Source organism: Pipistrellus kuhlii, unplaced genomic scaffold (assembly GCF_014108245.1).
Source record: "Pipistrellus kuhlii isolate mPipKuh1 unplaced genomic scaffold, mPipKuh1.p scaffold_m20_p_2, whole genome shotgun sequence".
Taxonomy (NCBI): domain Eukaryota; kingdom Metazoa; phylum Chordata; class Mammalia; order Chiroptera; family Vespertilionidae; genus Pipistrellus; species Pipistrellus kuhlii.
In genome coordinates this window covers 101917481-101934075 of record NW_023425515.1, presented here as the reverse complement: position 1 = coordinate 101934075, position 16595 = coordinate 101917481, and the positions used below count along the sequence as shown (strand labels likewise).

The 16595-nt window shown below is 45.1% G+C and overlaps 1 protein-coding gene across 7 annotated transcripts in view; it reads right to left on the bottom strand.

The window, feature by feature from the left end:
* The window catches only part of IQSEC1 (IQ motif and Sec7 domain ArfGEF 1), a 392746-nt gene that overhangs the window by 162217 nt on the left and 213934 nt on the right, over positions 1-16595 (bottom strand). The window lies entirely within an intron of this gene.

The window sequence follows — 16595 nt, the reverse complement described above, 5'->3', positions numbered from 1 at the left end:
TCAAAGTTCAGACACTTTGCCCAGGGTGATTTCTAAACCAGGCTCTGCCTATCTGATTCCAAACCCTGAGTTTTTTCTCCTGCTTCAGACTGAGAACAAAATGGATCACAGTCATTTACATTTGCAGACATCCAGAGGTGCCAGAGTAAGGCCAGGAAAAATGTGGACACTAGAAACACACACCAAGTGGCCTGAACATGAAAACCCTTAATTTTCTTGCTTCTGAAGTAGCATTTGCCTTGTGAGAAGTGGGTGCTTGGATGTCCCTATCTTCTAGATGGGAAAGTGAAGGTGCACGGCTAAGAGCTTTGGGTCTTCTGGGACCACTGGGGGGCTCCTGGGCTCCTAGCCTCCTGGGCAGCTGAGTTCTGCCACCTTGTCTCAGGCTAGGAGGCCACTAACATTTGTCTCAGGCCACTAGGAGGCTCAGGGAGCAGACAGGGCTGGCTACTGACTCACACTGGATGTTTGGAAAGAAGCCAGCAAAATCATCTTTGGGAGCCTAGGTCCATGTCCCGACTGGCTATGCAGAGCTTCACTTTGCTCACTATGCAGAGAGGAGGCTGTCGGGACTAGGGGGAGCTGATGTTTGCTTGGCTTTGGGTGGTAGCACTGGAGATGGGGACAAGAGATTGTATTCTGTTTTTTTAATTTAATTATTGTGGTGACATTGGTTTCAGGTATACAGTACTATAATAAATCATCAGTATACTGTATTGTGTGTGTGTGTTCACCACCCCAAGTCAAGTCTCCTTCCATCACATTTATCTCCCTTTATCCTTTCCTATCTCTCTCCAGCCCCTTTCCCTTTGGTAATCACTATACTGTTATCTATGAATGGTTTGTTCTTTTCTTAATCCCTTCACTTTTTTAACAAACATTCAAGGAAGAACTTAAACCTATCCTCAAACTATTCCAAAAAATTCAAGAGGAAAAAACACTTCCAAGCTCCTTCTATGAAGCCAGATACCAAATACCAAAACCAGATAAAGATAACACAATGAAAGAGAATTACAGACCAATATCCCACATGAACATAGATGCCAAAATCCTCAACAAAATTCTAACAAATTGGATCCAGCAGTATATCAGAAAGATCATACATCATGACCAAGTAGGATTTATCCCAGGAATGCAAGGATGGTACAATATCCGCAAATCATTAAATGTGATATATCACATAAACAAATTGAGAGATAAAAACCACATAATCATATCAATTGATGCAGAAAAAGCATTTGACAAAATACAACATTCTTTCTTGATAAAAACTCTCAACAAGGTGGGAGTACAAGGATCATACCTCAACATAATAAAAGCTATATATGATAAACCCACAGCCAACATCATACTCAATGGGCAAAAACTAAAAACATTCCCTCTAAGAACAGGAACAAGACAGGGATGCCCACTATCACCACTCCTGTTTGACATAGTACTGGAAGTATTAGCCATTGCAATTAGATAAGAAGAAATAAAAGGCATCCAAATTGGAAAAGTAGTAAAGCTGTTCTTATTTGCAGATGACATATTGTACATAAAAACTTGAAAGACTTCATAAAAAAAAATAATAGACTTAATAAATGAATTCAGCAATGTAGCAGGATACAAAATTAACGCCATATTTCTATACACCAATATTGAACTTACAGAAAGAGAGACTAAAAAAGCAATCCCATTTACCATTGTACTGAAAAATTAAGATACTTAAGATGTAAAAGACCTACATCCACAAAACTACACGACATTGAAAAAAGAGATAAAGGAAGATATAAACAGATGAAAGAACATACCATGTTCATGTATTGGTAGAATCAACATCATCAAAATGTCCATACTACCCAAAGCAATCTATAGATTCAATGCAATCCCCATTAAAATACCAACGGAATATTTCACAGACCTAGAAAGCACTCTCCAAAAATTCACCTGGAATAAAAAAAGACCCTGAATAGCTGCAGCAATCCTGAGAAAGAAGAATAAAGTAGGAGGGATCTCAATACCAGATTTCAAGCTGTACTACAAAGCCACTGTTCTTAAAGCAGTCTGATACTGGCACAAGAACAGACATATAGATCAATGGAATAGAATAGAGAATCCAGATATCGACCCAAACCACTATGCTCGATTAATATTTGACAAAGGAGGCATGAGCATACAATTAAGTCAAGACAGTCTCTTCAATAAATGGTGTTGGGAAAATTAGACAGATACATGAAAAAAAAAAAAAAAAAAAAAAAAAAAAAAAAAAAAAAAAAAAGAAACTAGATCACCAACTTACACCCTACACAAAAATAAACTCAGACAGGAAACCATAAAAATACTAGAAGCATCCACAGGCAGCAAAATCTCAGACATATGCCAAAAGAACTTCTTCACTGATACTGCCCCTAGGGCAATGGAAGCTAAAGAGAAAATAAACAAATGGGACTACATCAAAATAAAAAGCTTGTTTACAGCAAAAGAAACTATCAACAAAACAATAAGAAAGCCCACTGTATGGGAGAACATATTTGCAAATGTTATCACTGATAAAGGTTTAATCTCCAACATCTACAGAGAACTTATACAACTTAATAAAAGGAAGATAAATTATCCAATAAAAAAAATGGGCAACGGACCTAAATAGAATCTTTTCAAAAGAAGACAGAAGGAAGGCCAAAAGACACATGAAAACATGCTCAAAGTCACTAATTATGCGAGAGATGCAAATCAAAACAACAATGCGGTACCATCTCACACCTGTCAGAATGGCAACCATCAACAAATCAACAAACGACAAGTGCTGCTGAGGATGCGGAGAAAAAGGAACCCTCGTGCACTACTGTGGGAATGCAGACTGGTGCAGCCACTGTGGAGAACAGTGTGGAGTTTCCTCAAAAAACTAAAAATGGAACTCCCATTTGACCCAGTGATCCCACTTCTAGGAATATATCCCAAGAAACTAGAAACACCAATCAGAAAGGATATATGCACCCCTATGTTCATAGCAGCACAATTCACCATAGCTAAGATTTGGGAACAGTCTAAATGCGCATCAGCAGATGAGTGGATTAGAAAATGGAATACTACGCTGCTATAAAAAAGAAAGAGTTCCTACCATTTGCAGCAGCATGGATGGACCTGGAGAGCATTATGTTAAGTGAAATAAGCTAGGCAATAAAAGAAAAATATCACATGATCTCACTCATTTATGGAAAATAAAGAACAATATAATTTGATTAATAAAAAGTTAAATACAGAGGCAATAAAGCATTGAACAGACTGTCAAATTACAGCGGGAAGGCTGGGAGTGTTGGGGAAGGAGGGAAAGAGATCAACCAAAGGACCTTATATGTCCATATAAGCACACCAATGGACACAAGACACTGGGGTGATGGGATGACATGTGGCATGTGGTAGGGGAAGTTGGGGGAAGGTCAACGGGGGAAAAAAGGAGATATATGTACTAATATATGTAGTATTTTAAACAATAAAAAATATATTTTAAGAAGTGCTAACACATACAAAATAATTCTAGAGTGCTGAAAAGAGACATGGAATGGAGGTGAAGGGAAAGAACTTCACAAGAAGACACCAAAACACTAAAACACTTTCGCTCATTTATAGTTTTTCTAAGGTCTAGGGAGGCTTCTGAGGAAAGTCAACTGCATTTTCCCACTGACGGTACTCAGTCCTACTTTGGGGAAATACTCACTTTTATTCTAAAAACCCTAAAACTGTGCACGGAGCCCCTCCAGCAGAGGGAAATGAAACCTGGCTTGGGGCTATTTCAAGCTGCTCTCCCAGATCCCTGCTCCTCCAAAAGGGACTTGAGGGCAGCTGTTCAAGCTCCAAGTTACCTCAACCTCCACAATCTTCTGATTCAAAAAGCTACAAAATGCACACTCCAAAGATCAAGAAGAGAAATGTAAAGTTTAAAAGCAACACAATAAAATCCACCTAGCAATAATCACTAACATTTCTACAAGAGATTGGTGGAAGTCAACAATGCTGACTGTCAAAAATTCATTAGAAAGTCAGGTTTTGGTTTGGGATTTTGGTTTTGTTTAACAATTTACTTTGTTGGGTGGGGAAAAGGCAGAGGGTGGGGTGGGAACCTGGTGGAGAGGAGCAATGGAGGGGAAAAAAAAGAGGAACATTTGTAATATGAACAATAAAGATTTATTTAAAAAATTTACTTTGTTTCTCATCTGAATGGAGCTCTTACTAAAATCTGAAGCTATATTTTCTAATCCACACACATACACATTCACACAAAAAAATTGGCCCAAGTCTAAACAAATTTCCTGATCTAACTCCTAGTTAACAGCAACTATGGGAGACAGAGGCACAGGTTAAATGACACAACTGGAAAAGATGGTCAGCCCCAAACTGAATGTGGGACATGCTAAAGGCAAATGGCCTGGTTTCTTCAACGAATAAATGACAAGGATGAAAAAGGAGGGGGACTCCAGGTAAAAAGAGACTTAAGACACACATGCAGTGTGTGTGTATCATTAGGATCTTGGTTTAAACAAATAGACTGCAAAAAGACAATTTTGGAGACCAGTGGGAAAGCTGAACATGAAAAATAGTGGAGCAGGTGGAGGAAAAATGAAATCTGACAGGGGTGACTCATAGTGGGACCCCGAGGAGCCATTCTCTCTGTTTCCAACTACACTTCAAATTTACAATAAAAAGGTAAAACAATGCAAAAATACCAAACTAACTGGCTTTCACCCTTGAATACATTTGTTTTAAAAGGAAACTTTATATCACTCTCCCAAGTGGAAAATGAGTATCACTTGCTGGAAGTAGAAGGTTACCATGAAAACAAGACAATGCTACTCAATTTCAGGCAGATACTGTTTCCTCCCAAAGGCGCTGGGCTTAAAACCTGCCTTATCTATGCTCCCAGGAAGCTCTGGGAGGGAAGTGAGATTCTCCTCTCATTTTGGGCCCACCTGTATGGGAGCACTGCAGGTAAAGTCCACAAAACATGTCCTCACCTTTTGCTTTTCCTCTGTCAGAGAGGAAGCAGTGACAAGCCTGAGGGCAGATCCACCCCGCTGGTGGACCCTGCAGCAGAGAGGCCCCAGGGGTACTCTGAGCATCTGCTACAGCTTGGGGCTTCCCACATCACACAATACAAAAGCTTCAGAGCTGGGGTACAGAGGAAGAAACTGAGGCCCAGAGTGGAGCAGGCATTGCCCAAGGTCATATAGCAGGTCTGTGAGGGGAAACCTGGAAGGACAGGATCAAAGTTTTCTGACCACTGAAACTTTAGTCTCACAGAACCAACATTTGGTGGCTAGGGATGGAAGGGACAAATGATAAGCAAACGGATGAGATAATTTTGATATTAATGAGGGTGATAACGGAAGCTGGGTGACATGAACGATGACAACTAGAGGAGGGTGGCACTGTGCTAGATCAGGTGATTAGGGAGGACCTCTCTGAGAAGGTGACATTTGAGCTGAAAACTGAAGGCCTGAGAGGGAGGCAGAGGGGCGATGTAGGGGCAGAGGGCTCCAGGAGAAGCAAGAGCCTGAGCACATGCAACCAGCCCGCAGCAACTACTGCCTCTTTTTTAACTTAATATTTGAAGTAAGTCCAGTCTTATAGAAAAGTTGCAGGAAGAATACAAAGAACTTTTGTATATTCTCTCTCTCTCTCTCTCTTCCTCCCCCCTCTCACATTTTAAAAAGAAATTGTTTGAAAGTTGCCCACTTCAAGCCCCTGCCACTTCAGAGTATCTTTCCTAAAAAACAAGGACATTCTCTGACATAAACATAGTATGATTTTCAAAGTCAGGATATTAACAACTAATTCTCAGGTCATAATCAGAGTTACCTGATGATATCCTCTATGGAGAAACAATCCTTGATTCTTAAGCCTCCCTTACAAATAGGAGAAATGCATCCTCAGGAAAGCCTTCCAGAGAGAAGCCCTCACCTGGCCTCTGGAAGTCCACATGCAGTGTGTGGACAGACCTGATGCAAACGGAAAATGTGTACCCTACACATACTTACCAAAATAGCTTCCTGTATTTTGAACGAAGTGAAATAATATTTACTTTATTATCTACTTTAAAATAATATCTACTGCCCTACATTGCTCAATTCATTTGCACATCATTGTCAGACCTCATAACTACCCCTCCGCCCCCCCCACCCCCCTGCCACACACACACACACACACACACACACACACACACACACACGCACACACACGCCAGGAAACTCCTGTGCAATGACAAGAGTTGTAAATCAGGCAACAGCCCATCCTTATGTTCAAGTCTGACATTTGGTTTCCTTAATTGCTGAGTTTTTTTGTGCCACTTAAATTCTGCACCCAGGGGGCATGCCTCACTCTAATCCCAGTCCTAACCACCACACATCAACCACATCGGCTCTGCTGGGCGTACAGGATGTGTGCACATACACTGTACTTAACAGCCTCACCATGAGCCTGAGAATGGATCCCTGTACCATTTCACGGGGGGAAAACAGAGGGCCTTGGTAGTTTGGCTGCCTTAATAAAGTACCACTGGCTGGGCAGCTTAAACAACAGGAAACCTTTCTCACAGTCTCTGTGTGTATTTATTTATTTATTTTAAGAACTGGCTCCCATGATTGTAGAAGCGGACAGTCCCAGGATCTTCACAAGGCTGGTTGGAGATCTTGAACTCCAGAACTTCTAGGCGAGCTGCTGGTGCAGCTCCAGTCCCAATCCCAGGGGGCTCGAGGCCCAGCAGAGCCAACACTTCCGCTTGAATCCAGATGCAGGAAATACTCATGTTCCAGCTCGAGGGCAGTCAGGCAGGTGATCATGTTCCCTCTTACTTAGCACTTTAGTTCTACTCAGACCTTCACTTTTGAATGAGACCTGCCCACATTGGGGACAGCCATTTGTTTCACTGTCTACCCATTTAAATTAATCTCATCCAGAAGCACAGTCACTCTCCACCCTGGGCCCAGCCAAATATACGTCTGCATCCTAATCTTTTCCTCTTATAAGGACACCTGCCATATTGGAATAAGGCTAACCAGTGACCTCATTTCACTTTATTGCCTCTTTAAAGGCCCATCTCCAAATACAGTCACATTCTGAAGTACTGGGGGTGAGAACATCAAAAAGTGAATTCTGGGGGACACACCTCCCCCCATAGCACGAGAAGGGACTCCACTCATAAGCACTCAGGCCCAGCTCTTTTCTTCCTCTGAGTTTGCTGGGCATTCAGAGTTCCTTAGATTGGCATGGCCCTCTCCAGGCAGGCTGACCCATCCACCCATTGCCAAGATATAGCTGAGGTACAGACATCACTCAGATGGATTACTCACCCACACCAGGTTTATAGTCACTGAAGGCAGGAAGTGTTTCTTGAGGACAGGACAGCCCAGTAAGGTCTTGTCCCAGAAAGAATAGTCCCCAGAATAAAATCTTCATGATACTAACACCCATTTCCTCCTTATCACTCACCCCTTGGCCACCAGAGGGATCTTGCTAAGACACAGAGGGTGATAAGAGAGAAGTCCTACAAGAAGACTGAAGCCTGGGGCCTAGCTCTCTAGATGCAGCTGGCAAGAACATACTAATGCAGACAAGTAGGGAGCCTTGCCCCACTCAAGCACACTAATTCTTCTCACTATTCGTGGGCTGGATTTGGCTCTGGCTACTTCATTCCTAGACCTTCACTAAGAATTCTGCTGAAGACAATCTTCAAGATCCCTAACAATTTGGTCAAACGGGTCCTTTTGGCATGTATCTCACCCATGACACACTCTGGTCTGGCAGAAGTGCCTGAACAAGGAGAGCATGCTTGCAGGGGACACGACCTTCCTAAGAGCCACTCACATGGCTGCGAGAATGGCCTCTCTCACCGATAGTGCAGTGCTGGTGGGTAGAAATGCCGGGGCCTGTGTTTTGGGTGGGAGCCAAGAGGTTGCTGGGCCCCCTTCCTACAAACCCTTCCTCTGTCCTCCCCCTGACTATACTATACTGTTATACAGTATAGTCAGGGGGCAGGACAGGACCCAAGCTCGAGCAATCAAATCTCCTCTGAGACATTACACCTAAGTGGAGGCACATGGCTGAGAGCTCCCTGGTGCTTTATCATTCTCTCTCTCTGCAGAGCAGGGAGCCTGAGCCTGCTAGCACTAGGTGCTGCTCAGGACCCTGGTCCACTTTTCCAGCACCTGCTGATCCTCTGAAATCCCAGGAGGGGTGCAGTAAGCTTCCTTTTGCTCTAGTTGGCCTCAGGTGATCTGTTACCCTCAGACTAGTGGGTGCAGTACTAACCACTCTACTATCCTCACACTGTTTTCACACCTTTCTGCCAAGAGCACTGCCTTCTCTATGTTGATAGGAAGATCTTAATTCGTCAAGGCCCATCTCAGCTTGACAAGAATCCTTTCTAGCTTTCCCAGTTGAAACGATCTCTCCCTCTCTCGAATAATAACCATTCTTTCTTTTTTAAAAATATATTTTTATTGATTTCAGAGAGGAAGGGAGGGGAGAGAGAGATAGAAACATCAATGATGAGAAAGAATCATTGATTGGATATCTCCTACAAGGCTCTTGAGCCCGCAACCTAGGCATATGCCCTTGATCGGAATCAAACCTGGGACCCTCCAGTCTGCAGACTGATGCTCTATTCACTGAGCAAAACTGTCCAGGGCAATAACCATACTTCCTTTGAACTTACTTCATTAATAAAAAGAAAACCACCATTTATTGAGTGCTAACTGTGTCCATGGTGCCCTTGTACCCATTAAGTGCTTTGCCTGTGTCCATTTCAGCTCAGAAAATAAGTGTCGGAGAGAATAAGTGATCTGGGTGGACTATTCCCTGAGATGGCCACGAAGCATCCCCCCTTTCCCAAGGTTCTCTGAGCCCTTTGCACTCCTGATAGAAGCTGGAGTCTAGGTCATCTCCCCTTTGACCTGGGAAGGACTTTGTGACGCCCAAGGAAGTGATGCTGTGTGACTCCTGAGGTCTGGCCATGAGAGAGCTGGCATGCCTTCTACTTCTTGCTCTCTGCTTACTCTGGGCCCGAGCCACCACACTGTGAGGAAGTCCAGGCTACGTGGGGACCATGTAGGTGTTTCACAGACAGGCAGGAGCACTGCAAGGGAGTGAGTGGGAGGATGAGGCGTGGAGCAGCCCGGATGATATTGAGTAGTACAAGGCTCATTCAAATTGGAGAATGATGGGATAAACAACACTGTCATTGTTTTAAACTGCTGAGTTTGAGAGCAATTTGTTACACATGTACAGCAAGTGGAGTAGTTAAGTGGAGCCAGAAAGTTAAATAGCATGGACAACAAGCAAGGCAGGGCAGATCACTTGGATAGGACTAACCATACTTCATCTCTGTGACTTTAGGCAGGTAACTTACCCACTATGGCCTCTGTTTCCTTATCTAAATATGGGGGAAATAATGGTACCTATTTCATAAAACTGTTCTGAGGAATAACAAAGACACCAGGTGTAAAGCATTTAGCACATAAGATCATTCAACGAAAGTGAGTAACAATTATTATCAAAGGAAGTACCCTTATTGGATTCCCAGGCAGCCTGACTTCAGAGCTGTCACTGTCCCCTGCACTGTCACAGAGCCTCTGTGCCCACTATCTAGCCACACTGCATTTCCCAGCTGAGAGCTGAGGCTGGGGCATTGGTGTGGACAAAGGGTACCCTTGCAGCCTCCAATCAGCCCTGGAACTTCTGCCTGCCCAGCTTCCTCAGCTGTGTGCTCAGAGCTGCCAGTCCACTGAGCTAATTTACTGTGGCTGTGGTTTGGGAAGCTCTTCTCAAACTGTGTTTCTCACACTACTTCGTAGATCCACCTGGCCTTGGTTGTTTCTAACAGAAGTCGTCTGTGAAAGTTGCCCACCAGGAAACAAGTTGACAGCTGGTATAATCTGAGCTATTCTTACATCTGAAACTAGACCGGGGCACACACTGCATGCCTAGAGGTGAGGATTCACAGTCAGCTTGTGGGGCAAGAGAGCACACGGGGTCCCTATCATCCTTGAAAATCCCTTCTGTGGACAACTGGAACTACAAGACCTTCCAGTTCAGATGCCTGATGCTGAGGAGAGTTATGGTGGAGACTCATACCACTTACTAGTACTTTGTTCTCCTCTCTTCACCTTTCTCTCTTTCTCTCCTTTATACATTTAAAAATGTCTTCTGGATATATATATACATGTTGATTTCAGAGAGGAAGGGACAGGGATAGAGAGATAGAAAGATCAACGATGAGAATCATTGATTGGCTGCCTCCTGCACACCCCCTATTGGGAATCAAGCCTGCAATCCAGGCATGTGCCCTTGACCAGAATTGAACCTGGGACCCTTCAGTCCGCAGGCTGATGCTCTAGCCCAGTGGTCGGCAAACTCATTAGTCAACAGAGCTAAATATCAACAATACAACGATTGAAATTTCTTTTGAGAGCCAAATTTTTTAAACTTGAACTTCTTCTAATGCCACTTCTTCAAAATAGACTCGCCCAGGCCGTGGTATTTTGTGGAAGAGTCACACTCAAAGGGCCAAAGAGCCCCATGTGGCTCTTGAGTCACAGTTTGCCAACCATGGCTCTAGCCAAATTAGCTAGGGCTTTTCTGGCTTTTACTACCAAGTATAGATATATATGTAGAGACACAGGACTCTCCCCACGGCTGGTGAGGACACACACTGCTAAAAATACTTTGGAAAACAGTTTAGAAAAGCCCACTAATGTTGAAGTATTTGCATAAAGTCTTGGTAAAAACCCTCCAGAAACTCCAGACGTGCACAGGAGATGTGCAAGAATGCTCACTTTAGCCCTGCCTGTAATATACAATAAAAGATGGGAAGCCACCTGGACTCGTATAAGCAGCAGAACAGATTTATAAATTAGGCACCACATCCCCCCTTTATCTGTGGTTTTGCTTTCCATGTTCCAAAAATATTAAATGGAAAATTCCAGAAAAAACAATTTATAAGTCTTCAGTTGAGCACTGATGCAGGAGGCAGCTGAATCGATGTTTTTCTTTCATTGGTGTTTCTAATACTCTATCCCTCTCCCTTTCTTTCTGTAAAATATCAATATGTATTATTGATTATTATTAAAAATAAATAATATATTAAAAATAATTTAGGGCACAATAGTACAATGGAATACTATTTACCAATGATAATGAATGAATAAGAACTACACTCAGCAACATGAATTAATCTCACTGATAAAATATTAAGTGGAAAAGGCAAGTTGCATCTTGAAGAGGTATTTACACACCCATTTTCTAGCAGAACTATTCACCATAGCTAAAAAGCAGGAGCCGAGTTCACTGATGGATGACTGGGTAAACAGAATATGGTCTATACACACGATGGAATATTCTTCAGCCTTAAAAAGGAAGGAAATCCTGACACCTGCTACACCATGAGTGAACCTGGAGGACATTGTGCTGAATAAAATAAGTCTGTCACAAAACAACAAATATTTATTTGAAGTCTCTAGAGGAGCCAAGTGCACAGAGACAGAAACTAGAATGGTGGTTGCAGGGGCTGGGAGGATAAGAAATGGGGCTTAGTGTTACGTGGGGACAGGGTTTCATGGGAAGATGAAGAGTTCTGGAGATGGTTGCACAACAATTTGAATGTACTGAATGCTATTGAACTGTACACTTAAAATGATGAAGATGGCCAATTTTATGCTATGTGTCTTTTACCATAATTGAAAATTTATAAAAAGCAAGTTACAGATTATAATATCATGTACTAATATTTAAAGTTAAAAACCATGAGCAAACTTTTGTAATAGCCAAATCATAAAAATGTGCATGGGAAATATAACACCAAATGGGGGTGGGGGAGTGGAGGAGAAATGGGATTTGAATGAGATCCTCAGAGGCCATTCACCACATCGGCAACAGTCTATCTCTGAAGCCGGGCAATGGGTACACTATACTCTCCAGTTTCTTTGCCATGTGAACTATTTCATTAACAAGAGGACCCTGAAGTCTGTGGGGCCCTGGGAATTTGGGAGAGGTTTCTGTGCCCTCTCACAATGGCCTCTGGGCCAAAGCTAAAGGGTCTGTGGGTCACACCTGGGTGGGGTGTAGAGGGGCCTGGGAACACTTCTCTTTTTCTAACTGGAAGAAACAGCTTCACCCCTTTCCCCCAGCCCTCGCCCTGGCAGAGCTCAAGGATTAGCTTACATTAATTTAAGATCACTAATTAAGAATAATTACCAGCTTTAAGGGAGCTTGGCACACCCTGTGTTTAGAGTGGTGGTTAATTATGCATTGTTATGCATTGTCTGAAAAATAACTTTTTCAAACTGAAGTTTCAGGTTATTGTTTTTTTTTTGTTAATCCTCACCCTAGGATATTTTTTACATTGATTTTTAGAGAGAGTGGAAGGGAGGGATGGAAAGAGAAAGTAAAAAAACATCAATGAGAGGAGACATCTATTGGTTGCCTCCAACCATGCCAACCAGGGCCAGGGATCAAACCTGCAACCCAGGCAAGTGCCCTTGACTGGGAACTGAACCCCTGGCCCTTCGGTGCACAGGCCAACACTTTAACCACTGGGACACACTGGTCAGGGTTCAGATTGCTGCTTTAAATAGCTTAATGTGGCATTAGGAAAAAAAGGCCAAAGCCTTCCTGGGATTAGATCTGCTTGCACAAGGATAGCCACCAATTCTGACGCCTCTACAAAATATGGATATTAAATATGGATACTGGCAATGACCCTGCTAATTCCCATGAAGCCACAGGGGAGCCTTGGGATGCGTGGAAAGTGACATTCTGAGCTCCCTGCCAGGATGAGGTCTGATCATAAAGCCAGAGTTTTCACCCACCTGACTGACATGTCACATGATTTATGAACATTAGCTGATGAACAGCTAGTCTGACTGTCACCAGACTCCAGAATCTCATTTGCATAGTTGAAGCTCCTCAGCTGGCAGCTTGGGGCCTCTGTAGCCAGACTGCCTGGTGTGATCCCAATGGTTCCCACCGACAGGCCATGCTATTCTGAGCAACTTACCCCTCCCTGCTGTGCCTCAGGTTCTTCACATGGAAAATGGGATAATCACATTCCACACTTCTTGAGGTTGGTGCAGAGTCGGCCCAGACAGTGCCTCACACACAGCAGGTGCTCTGTGAGCCTCAGCATTATCCTTGCACACCCCACCCCGTTCCTTTCCAGCCTCACCCCTGACATGTACCCTATGCTTCAGCCTCATCTTAGACCATTTATAAACCATGCTTGGCTCTATTCCCTTCTCCACACATTTGTTCATGCCATGCTCTTTGCCTGTCTGGAAAAACCCGACTCCTACATCTAGCCCCAGATTAGATGACACCTCCTGAGGAAGCCTTCCTTGATTTCTCGCTATCTCCCTTACTGTTGGTATCTTTGTGCCACCTCTATATATCCCCCATCATTAACTTTCATGGCTTATTAGTGGCTCTCTTTTCCTTTGTAGGCTGGAGCTCCTTGAGAGAAGAACCTCCCACAGTAGAGCCAAGGGGAGAGTCCTACTGATTTCTACCTAGAGGCTGAACCAGGACTTTTACATGGGACCATGTCATTCCCAGAGGTGACTCTCTCCAAGACCCTTCTTTCCTGCGGTTCCTACTGTACAGCACAAAGTCCCATCCCTGGCCTTGGACTCCATTCTCTATGCCCCTCCTAACTCCATGGCCAGCCACTCACTACCACCTGAAGGCACTTGCCCTTTGAAAGCCTCTGGGTCCTCTTCTCCCTCATGCTTTCCCCTCTGCCTGGAACACACATCCTCCCCTTCTGGGCCCAGCCTCCTCCTCCAGACACTTCATCTAGTCTCCTTCTTCTGTCAAGGCTCTGACCATGACTCCTACCGTGTGCAGCTGAGCCCCTGTGGATGGGGGGAGGGGGTTCATTTGTCCCTCCTGCCCCAGGAACCAGAAGCTGTGGAATGCTCAAGAGAGATTCCATCTTGGACCAAGAAAGAATCGAGTCCATTCTGTGACACAGAATTGGCTGCCTGCGCTTGGGTCTCACTCTATCACCTGCTAAAGGTGGGGATCAGTAATCAGTTAGAAGGCCTCATTCTCAGTAGATTCTTAATAACATCTAGAACGTTTCAGGTGAACTGGGGTCGTAATAGCAAACAATAAAAGGCTGGTCACTTTGAAGTGTTGGTGCTAATCAGAGCTGCAGGATGGCCTCTCTCCCTGGTGTCCACCCAAGAGTGGGGACTTATTTTCTGAGGCTGCTGTGAGACCCTCGGTGCCTGCCCCCTTCAGAAAAAGCCTGCTGGGAGAAAAGAGAAAGGCTCCCCACACTTTCCCACATCTGCTCAAATGCTAACAGCTGTGAATAATAAAAAAGAATTTCCTCAGAATAGATGGTATTCTAACTCCCACCTCCAAAGTCTTTTACTACATACCCTCGAAAGCAGCCGGGGTAACAGCTCCATGATGTCCGGGTGCCAGCATTACGGCCAAGGTGTGCACGTGGAGAGAACACACATGTGGGAGATTTTGTCACGTTTCTTAACGTTCAAGGGGCTTCTTAACATCTGGGCCACATCATTTCAGGGAACAGTCCCCAAAAGCTACTGCCCGTCATGAGGCCCAGACAGGGAAAGTGACCTGTCTAATGTCACACAGAAAGAGGAGGGATTAAACTCTGGTTTCCTGACCTTCAGACCAGAGATCCTCCCATTCTGCCTCCCCAAGTAAGTCTCGAATCCCTGCTTGGGGTGCTGTCAAACTCGTTAGTCACAGGAGCTGCCCATGAGGCCAGAGGGGTATGCTTAGTGGGGTGGCGCCGGGCCAGGGGCCTCTGGATCCACAGGGATGTTCTCCTGTGGAGTCAGACCTTCTTGGGAGCAAATCCACTCAGGCTGATCACAGCAACAAAGAACAATGAAACTCAGCCTGCCACAGAGCAGCATGCACAAAAGCCTACTTCTCTGCAGAAATCCTACAATTCAGGGTGGGAGCGAGAGGAGGGTACAATTAAGCAGAGTTGCAAAGCGACCTACAGCAAATGCTGCCACCATTCTTGGCCAGTTTCAGTGACCCTGTGCCCAGATGAGGAGGCCCCACAGTGAACTCACAGTGAACTTTCCCTTGCAATCCCATTGCCCTAGCGGCACATGTCCTCCCTGCTTACCTTCTGTAGACTCCATGCAGTGGTTGCAGGCACAGAAACTGCCAATAATCCAGGCAAAAGGCTTTGAACTTGAGCATCTTCACCTTTCCGTCTCCAACCACTGGACCACAGTGGCGCCTCCACTGAGACTGAGAAATTGGAAGGAGTTGGGGGACTAGCAGCTCTGGTCTGCCCTGGTCCCCACCAGGGAGACTCCACTCACATGGCCCAGCCCTGCCCCTCGGCTTCTGCAGCACAAGCCTCCAATACAAAGAGCAGCGTGCACAAAAGCCTGGCACTTCCTTCCTGAGCTTGCCCATGCGGTCTCAGATTGCTGCTCTCTCTGGAGGCTGATGCTCCTTGGGGCTCTCCTAGGCAAACCGAGGCAACCCTGGCTGAGGCAAGTTGTGGAGGCCCTCAGCCCAGCCTGCTTGGGGGCCTGGATGCTGAGGCTCCTGACAGAGCTCTGCAAGCCCCTTCTTCCGACCAGGCCCTGCAGCTCCTGATGGCCCTGGAGTCACTGAGGCCAGAAAGACACAGTGTGGGAGGGGGGCACGGGGATGGAGGGGGTGAAATGGCAGAAAACATAGCCTTGTTTGCTAATTATGTATGATGGAATCCTGGCTCAGCCTGCATGAGAGAAACTCACTACATAGCCACATGGTACAGGCAGAGCAGCTCTGCTCTGAAAGGCAGTGGAGAAAGATTGACAGGGCTGCACTGGATGGTTGCCTGGGTGACAGAGACACACTGATAAAATCTAAAACAGAACCTTGATGAAAGCTGCTCATTGGCTACTGGGAGGCAACTCCTGCATCTAGGGAGGGAGGGAGGGGAGCTGCAGGGCTCAGGGGCCCAGCAGCCCAGGCATTGTTGGGCAGGGACAAAGTAACCAGCACAATGGTGGCTCTGTGGGCCTAGGATCTGGCAGTCACAGCTGATGAAGCAGGGCCACTGGGCCCAGCCCCTGTCTTCTCATTCATCCTGGCAGATTCTCAGGTTCTACTCTGGCTGTCCTCTGGTCATTCCCTACACATCAGCTGCAGGAACCTTAAAACATCGCTCTTATGCTCCATACCCTCACATGGCCCTCTGCTGCTCTTAGAACAAAAAACACTCCTGACCCATCAACTATGACCTGGCTTCTGCTAGCCATCTGACCTCTCAGAGGCCCCCGAAGAGCAGACCCCTGGCCCTCTTCATGTCACCTAATTCACCACACCCTTTGGGCCTTCCTTGTAGTCCTGCCCCAGGGGCCTTCTCAGGTGGCTCATATTCATCCATCACACCTCCATGCCTTCCCCTTCTCTCTGAGGGAAGAGAGTAAAACCACCCCATCTGATTTCCCCCAGAAATGATCCTCTGAAATGGTCCTCTTCATTTACTTGTTTACTGTGTCTCCCCTACCCCTCCAATTATAGCACAAACATCTCCAGGACACAGCTCTACATCTCTTTGCATAGCCGTCTCT